The sequence below is a fragment of the Humulus lupulus genome, chromosome 3 (assembly GCF_963169125.1).
Source record: "Humulus lupulus chromosome 3, drHumLupu1.1, whole genome shotgun sequence".
Classification (NCBI taxonomy): domain Eukaryota; kingdom Viridiplantae; phylum Streptophyta; class Magnoliopsida; order Rosales; family Cannabaceae; genus Humulus; species Humulus lupulus.
This window is the reverse complement of record NC_084795.1, coordinates 20,081,729-20,090,025: the sequence shown is the minus strand read 5'-3', so window position 1 is coordinate 20,090,025 and position 8,297 is coordinate 20,081,729.

Below are 8,297 nucleotides of genomic sequence, written 5' to 3'. Positions count from 1 at the left end.
AAAATGCATGTATAATATTAATATTATATTAAACATATAATATATAATCTCTTGTTATCACTGCCAAATTAAAAAACTAGAACAAACATAAACTTATAAAAAATTAAATATTAATTAATTAAAATAGGGTATTTTAAAAATATTTTATGATAATTTAAATAATAAAATTTGTTACACCCAGATTTCGAGAATGAGAATCTTGATCTCGAAATCCAGGTTCGTAAGGTGTAAGCTCGAAATAAGCAAGGTCATTATGTGATCCACCAGTCAAACACCTCGTGAGCTCGAGCAGTATGTAGCCTCGAAGGTGCTCCGAGCTTATAAGGTGAACTCGCAACTCACAATAGCAAGGGTTCAACACTTGTATAAGTTTCTTGATGCATCTCTTGCCCTTAGAAAAGATTGTTCGAGCTCGAGAAGGGTAAGCTCGAACATGTCGGTTTCATCAATGGTTACTTGTTGGGAGCATAGACGAAGTGGGATGACGAGCTTGTAATAGAAAAACGGCCTCGAAGGCACATGGATATGGTGTCTAAACTTGTCGGCTGTGTGTAAACGTATTTATTGTTATAAATTCCCTATGTTTAAGGGATATGATGTAATTTGTTACCCAATCCCACATATTAGGGGATGTTACCACGTACATAGTAAATAATGCATTTATTAGCATTATATTATTTGATTTATAAAATATCTTCCTGAAATATGTGGGAAGCAATTCTGAAACCCTCTCTATAAATAGAGATGGATAATTCATTTGTAGAGAACCAAAATATTGATATTTAGAGAGAAAACTCTGGGCAATTATTCTCTGAAAGTTTCTAGAAAACTCCAAAGAGCTAATAATATAGACTCATGGACTAGACAGATTTTAACTGCTGAACCACGTAAAAAAGATCTTGTTTTAAATTCTTATTAATTCACTTCTTCTGATATATTATTGTTTAATTGCTCTTATTTCTTAAGTTGACGAAAAACGGCGTCAACAAAATTATATTTATTTAAAAATAATAAAGCCATACATCATTTTTTTTATCTTATAAATGTGTGTGATAGCTTATTTTTTATGAAGTGATTGAACCTCTTTTTCTTCATTAGAAACTAAAAATAGTTGATGCATGCAATATTACTGTACATTATGCTTATTTATATTCTTATTTTCTTCTATTATTTATTAATTTTTAAATATTATTGTAATTTATATATATGTCATGTAACTATGTAAATATATATATCTATGTGAATGTTTTGTTTAGATCTCATATATGTCTGAGATTATTGATATATATATATATACTATAGAATTGAATTCATTCTATTATATATTTAAAGAAAAAAGTGAACCGATTTTTATTATAATTATACACAATGTTTTGCCCTAATTTCTTTAATACATTTGTGTCATACATTATATTAAATATATTTTATTTAATTTTATGATATTGTTTATTTATTTAAAATTTATATGATAATTAAAAAAATACATGTTTGAATAAGCATGTTTACAACTTTGAAATTAAAAATTAAACAAATGTGCACCTTGTTTCTACATAGTATATATATATATATTTATTTATTTACATGAAAAGCAAGAGATAGTTATATTAACCAATAAGCTATATGAATAGGAAAATGCAATAACCACTAGCTTTCGTGGGTTGCATTTTTTATTTAAATATATATCTCTTTTATATAAAAAGTGTGTTTATAACGGAAATTCTTGATTTTAACGATTTATTTTGTTAACTTTAAGAGAATATTTTTAATATTTAACAGAATATACCTTTAAAACTAATTAAAAATAGATATTTATTAATTATATTAATATAAATTTAAATATTATAATTTAAATTCAAATGTTATAAAATATCATTACTATAATAATATATATTTTTCAAGTCTAGATATTTAATAAATACTAGGTATAAGGAACGTGCAATACAGGTTTGCTTAGTTTTAAAATTGTAAATGTTTACCCAAAAAATGACTACCTGATGACGTGGCAAAATTAACATACACGTGACCATTTAAGTGAGTATGATCTGTTCAACAATCGACCAGAAGAGAATTCACTCAGCAGACAATACATTTCATGGGCGACCAGTCTGGTCGCGGCATTTGATATATTTCCTTCAAATATTTAATATTGCATTTATGTAATAATTGTGATTTCCATTAATATTTAGACACGCCTGTATCAAATGTAATTGAGCACATCGGCCCATGTAGAACTCCTTGAGCCTATAAATAAGAATCAAGGGGCTCAAGAGAGGGGACTTTTCTTTTGGACTTTTCGAACTTCAAAATTCTAAGAGAGAATTATAGTGTTATTATCTGTCATTCATCCTGAGGCTTGTGAAACTTGTGAACCCTAGTTCATTGATCACAGTTCTTGGGATTCTATGTCAATAAGAACACTAAGTAGACGTAGGCTATTACCATTGGCCGAACCGCTATAAATATTTTGTGTTGTTTATCTTTTTGTCTTGATTTCATCTCATTTCTATCGTTTTACTTGACTCCATGTCGTTGACCAAATCGAGGGTCAACATTTTGGTGCTTTCATTGAGAGTTGAACTCAAGACCTCCAAGAAGATCGAATGGAGAAAACAGCTAGAAAGATTGGACAAACCTCTGGTACTGCACCAACCCAGCCTCCTCCGCAAAATGTGGCTAAAGATGAGCCACAAGTGGATTTGGAGGAGGAAATGGATTATGAGACCCTGAGGTTGACTCTGATTCGTATTGCAAGAGGAATTAGCCAATCTCAGGGCTAATCAAGAAAATGTGGCTGAAACGATGGTGTTGCAGCAGAGAGAGATTAATAGGCAACGCCAAGAATTGAATGATCGACAAGTCGACATGGACCACCGACAGAGGGACCCCATTGCCGCTCTAGAGGTAACCATTCAGTTGGCCCGAGGACAGCCTGCACCGGCTTCCCAAATGGATCAGTCACCTAATATGCCACCGCAGCAAGGTCCGCATTCAGATCATCCTCAACATCGCCACACACCACCTCAACCGGCAAACCCTTAGAGGTCGGAGCAACCCCCTGCTGCTCCTCCCCAAAGTCCTAGGCGCCAAACTGCTGAGGAGCCAAACCCACCAAGCAGGGGACAACATCCTTCTGCGAGCAGAAGGCGTGTTGATTCAGGCTCTGCAGTCAGGGGTCCCCCACGACATAATAATGCCCGGGGACCTATCGACCAACGCAGGCCTCCAATTTTCGGACAGGGCATGCCTATAAGAGGAGGGGAAACAGTGCGATCGGTAGGTCACACCATATTCAGTCACACTTTAGGGATGGCCATGACTATAATGAGCCAAATTTCGGTAGAGGAAATGCTCGTCAACGGCAAGAAGAGAGGGGTGGAGAACAGAACCCTCCACCAAGAGAAAACCGGCTGACGAGCCAGAATGTTGGGGGCAGCCTAACATTTTTGATCGACTAGGCGCGAGCGAACAAAGGCGAATGGATGAGGATTTGAGGGATGTTCTCAATGACAGACGAGAAAGACACGGCGAGTATGCCCCTCCAGCACCAATCGTCCCAATATTACCAGACGTTGTACATGCCCAACTTGATGCGTTGAATCAGGCCGTCCAGCAGCTAGTGGGGAGCCGGACATCCCACATTGAATACGACCGGAGAAGAGCCACTCCGTTTGAACAAAGAATAGCAATGGCCGAGACCCCAAGCAAATTTAAGATGCCGATCTTGCCCAACTTCACTGGATTAGAAGACCCAGTATCTCACGTGAATAAATTAGAGTTACAAATGGATATCCAGAAGGTGTCAAATGACGCTCGAAGCATAATCTTTCCAGCCACCTTGTCCGATACTGCTCAGGAGTGGTTTTTCAAATTCCCTCATACCAGCATAGTTTCTTGGGAAATGTTCGTGAAAGATTTTTACGGACAGTTTTATGCTGGTCCAACCAAGGCCAACCAACTGGTCGAGATATGCCAGAAGGAGGGAGAAACCTTGAAAATGTATGTCCAACATTTTATCCAAGTCGCTACTGGGGCTAAGACAGTTGGTGATGAAGGAAAGATGATGGCACTTACTGCTGGAGTACGACGCCATTCATCCCTCTGGAACAGCTTATGAAATAATGGGGTAAAAAGTACCCAATAATTTCTAGATCGAGCAGACATGTACATCAAGCTCGAGGAGGCCATTGCCAACGAAGGAAAGTCGCCTGCAGACAACAAGGGTCCAAAAGAAGATCCCACCAAAGCCGCCAATGGGTCTGAGAAAACCAATGGCAGCGACAAAAATAATGGGAAAAATGGAGGTAAAAGGGCGAACCATGAACCCTCAACATCTGAAAACAAGCGCCCTAAAAGTAACAGATATGAGCTGAGGTTCACCAATTACATGGCCCTAGTCGACAGCAGAGCATAAGTGTATCAGACCAATCACACCACTGTTCCTTTCAGGCAACCAGCCCCAATCAGGAAAGATATCTCCAAGAGAGATACAACCAAGTTTTGTCGTTTTCATAACGACTATGGTCATGGCACCAACGAGTGCAACCAACTTAAAGATGAGATTGAGTTCCTTATTAGACAAGGACACTTGAGAAGATATGTACGAGCCCCTGGAGGTTCTCAGCGAGAGGCTCAAGGAGGCAACGAGCAGGCACCTGTACGCCAACGCTCGCCCCCTTTACAGCCAGCTCCAGTTGCTGGTACATTGCTGACCATCTGCAGCGGCCCACATCTGGCGGGTGATAGTGGGAAGGCAAGGGAAAAATACGGTCGAACCTTACGTCATGACCAGGATATTGAAATGCTGAAGGTAGAGGAGCGAACTCCCAAAAAAGATCGAACAGAGGAAGAACCGATAACTTTCTCTGAGCTTGGCGCTCAGCATGCCCGATTTCCCCATTCGGATCCTCTAGTCATAGATGTCCATATCACTAATATGATGGTTAAACGAGTATTGGTGGATACAGGGAGCTCAGTGAACATTCTATACAAATCTTCGCTGGAGAGAATGAAGTTATCAGTGCAAGATTTGGAGCCATGCAACCAAACCATTTATGGTTTTTCCTGCGAAGGGCTCGCGCCAATAGGGTCGATCAGGCTTCCAGTCACAGCAGGAACTGTACCGGTGAACATGACATTACTCACTACTTTTATAGTAGTTGACCGTCCTTTTGCATATAATGATGTGATTGGAAGGCCTATTCTAGTCGACTGGGAGTCGTGACCTCGGTCTGGCACCTGGCCATGAATTTTCCAACTGACGCAGGGGTAGGATGTGTGTTGGGAAACCAACGATAAGCGTGAGAATGTTATAATTCCTCGATCACCAAGGCAAAAAGGGGTGGATCGGGGGGAAAAGCCGAGAAAAGGTTGTTGTTGGTAAACGAAGCACAAGCCCAATCAGGTGAACAGGCCACCAAATAAGGTGTTGCCCAAAGAGAGGATAGGGATTTAGATCCTCGCTTTGGGGATTTTGAAGAGAGTGTAGGACCCGTGGAGGACCTCGAGGAGGTCCGACTTGAAGAAGCAGATCCGACTAGGGTTGTGAAAGTCGGTAAAATCTTAGAGACAACAACAAAGCAAAAAATGGTGGAATTTTTGAAGGAGAACGAGGAGGTGTTTTCCTGGTCACATAAAGATATGATTGGGATTGACCCAGTAGTTATCAGCCATGTCTTGAATATAGACAAAAAATTTCCACCAGTGCAACAAAAAAGGAGGCTGCTCGACAAAGACAGATCAAAGGCGTTAAAAGAGGAAGTCGAGAAGCTAAAGGAGAACAGATTCATCAGGGTAGCGTTTTATCCATCTTGTGTCTCTAATCCTGTATTGGTTCCCAAGCCGAATGGCAAGTTGAGGGCGTGCATGGATTTCACAGACCTCAATAAAGCCTGCCCGAAGGATTGTTTCCCACTCCCAAGGATCGACCAACTTGTCGATGCCACATCAGGGCATGAGATTTTATTATTTATGGATATATACTCTGGGTACAATTAAATTAGTATGCATCGACCTGATGAGGATCACACTAGCTTTCGAACTGATACAGGGCTTTACTGTTACAAAGTAATGCATTTCAGTTTGAAAAATGCTGGTGCAACTTACCAGTGACTAGTCAACCACATGTTCAAAGAGCTGATCGGTGTTAACATGGAAGTATATGTCGATTACATGCTGGTCAAGTCGAAGAAAGCAAAAGAGCACAATAGAGACCTGCAAGAATGCTTCAACATCTTGAATAAATATCAGATGAAGCTAAATCCCCTCAAGTTTTCATTCGGTGTAGGATCGGGAAATTTTTTAGGATTCATAGTAAACTCGCGAGGTATCGAAGCTAGTCCCAAAAAGATCAAAGCCATGATCGAGATGAATTTTCCTGCCAAAATTAAAGAAGTTCAAAGCCTCACCGGAAGGATTGCCGCTTTGAGTAGATTCATTTCCAAATCAACGGACAATTGTGTTCCATTTTTTAATCTACTCAGGGGCAATAAGAAGTTCGAGTGGATGGAAGAGTGTGAGCAGGCTTTTCAGGCGCTAAAGTCTCATATGTCGCAACCACCAATCTTGTCCAAACTAGTAGAAAAAGAAACTTTGTTCATCTACTTGGCAGTCATAGAATATGCTGCTAGCGCAGTTTTGATAAGAGATGAGGACCATGTCCAAAAAGCTGTGTATTATATAAGCACGAGGCTAGTATGAGCAGAGTTGTGGTATCTGCCCATTGAGAAATTAGCCTATTGCTTAATTCTAGTCTCTAGAAAACTGCGACCGTACTTTCAAGCTCACCCCATCGTGGTACTTACCGACCAGCTATTACGGCAAGTCCTGCAGAAATCAGAAGTCGCTGGTCGATTATTGAAATGGGCAGTCAAACTTGGGTAGTACGATAATTCTTATTCACCCCGAACAGCTGTGAAGGGACAGGCTGTAACGCCCCAACTCCAGGGACCGTTACGGTGTGCCTTGTAAACAGTGCTAAACTCGCTAATCGAGTCATTTGGCCAAAAACGTGTAACTAAGTATGATTAGCGGTTTAGGGATTAAACATATTGGTTAGGGTGTAACGTTTCACTAGAACGTTTAATATATACATTGGGATCCCGAAAATATAATTTCAGAGTTCATTACCGAAAATATTTACAACAGGCCGTTCTAAGCGGCAAAACAGGGTTCAACCCTAGTTCCACTTTAAACCTCGGCCGTGGCGGTCGAGCAGCTGCATATGTACACATCATCACCTAAGCTCTTCAACTCAAGGATGGTCCAGCTTCCTCTTGCCTTTACCTGCACCACACAGCACCCGTGAGCCGAAGCCCAGCAAGAAAACATAACACTATACATAAGCATTATCAAATGATTATCATTATAATCACACGGAGCATAAAGCTTCCAAACCAATGAGTGAACATCATATGATTCAAGAGGGAGAGTGGCTGCTAGATAAGCCACTAGCCTCCAAGCACTTATTTCATTCATCGACCCTTGGGGTCGGTCTGGCATTAATGCTCTTTGAGCCATTCAATGCTAATGGTCGATTAGATCTAATCTCCGTTGGATTGCGTGAGCCACGCTAAGGCCGTTCTGACTAATAAATCAGCGCTATGTGACCAGTGTCCAGTATCACTGCCGAACTTGACTAGTAAGTCACAGCTTCACAGCTGATACTAACATCTTTGCCAATTCTGACTGACGAGTCAGTGCAACGTGACCAGTGCCCAGTACCACTGCCGAACCTGACTAATAAGTCACAGCTTCACAATTGATACTAGCACCTTTGCCAAATCTGACTAATTAGTTAGTACCATGCACGAGTAAGCAATGCTATCAATATGTATCATATGCCAGTTATCCAAGAATAGGGCATTCAACATGCTTACTAAACAGTTGCTAGCATAATCATGATCATGCACAAATCCAGAGACTCAAGCTCTATCCAACCTCATATTCATCATTCATGGCATGCCCTAATCACATGTTTCTCGTGCATCACATGCATCACATTTAATCACCCAGCATGCCTAAATGATAATCATATGCAAATGGGCAAGATTGCCAGGCATTCATTATGCTATCAATGTTTACATTTAAACATCCAACATGCATCAAGAATAGCCATGCATGTCATATTCAATAACCAATGAACATGCATCATAATAGCCATGCATGTCATGCTCAATAATCAACAAACATGCATCCATAATAGCCATGCATGTCACGTATACACAGGGTGCAGTTTTCTTACCTTGGGTTCGAGCGAGAATTAATAAAAGAAACGAACTTTGAGAACGATCAACTTTTAG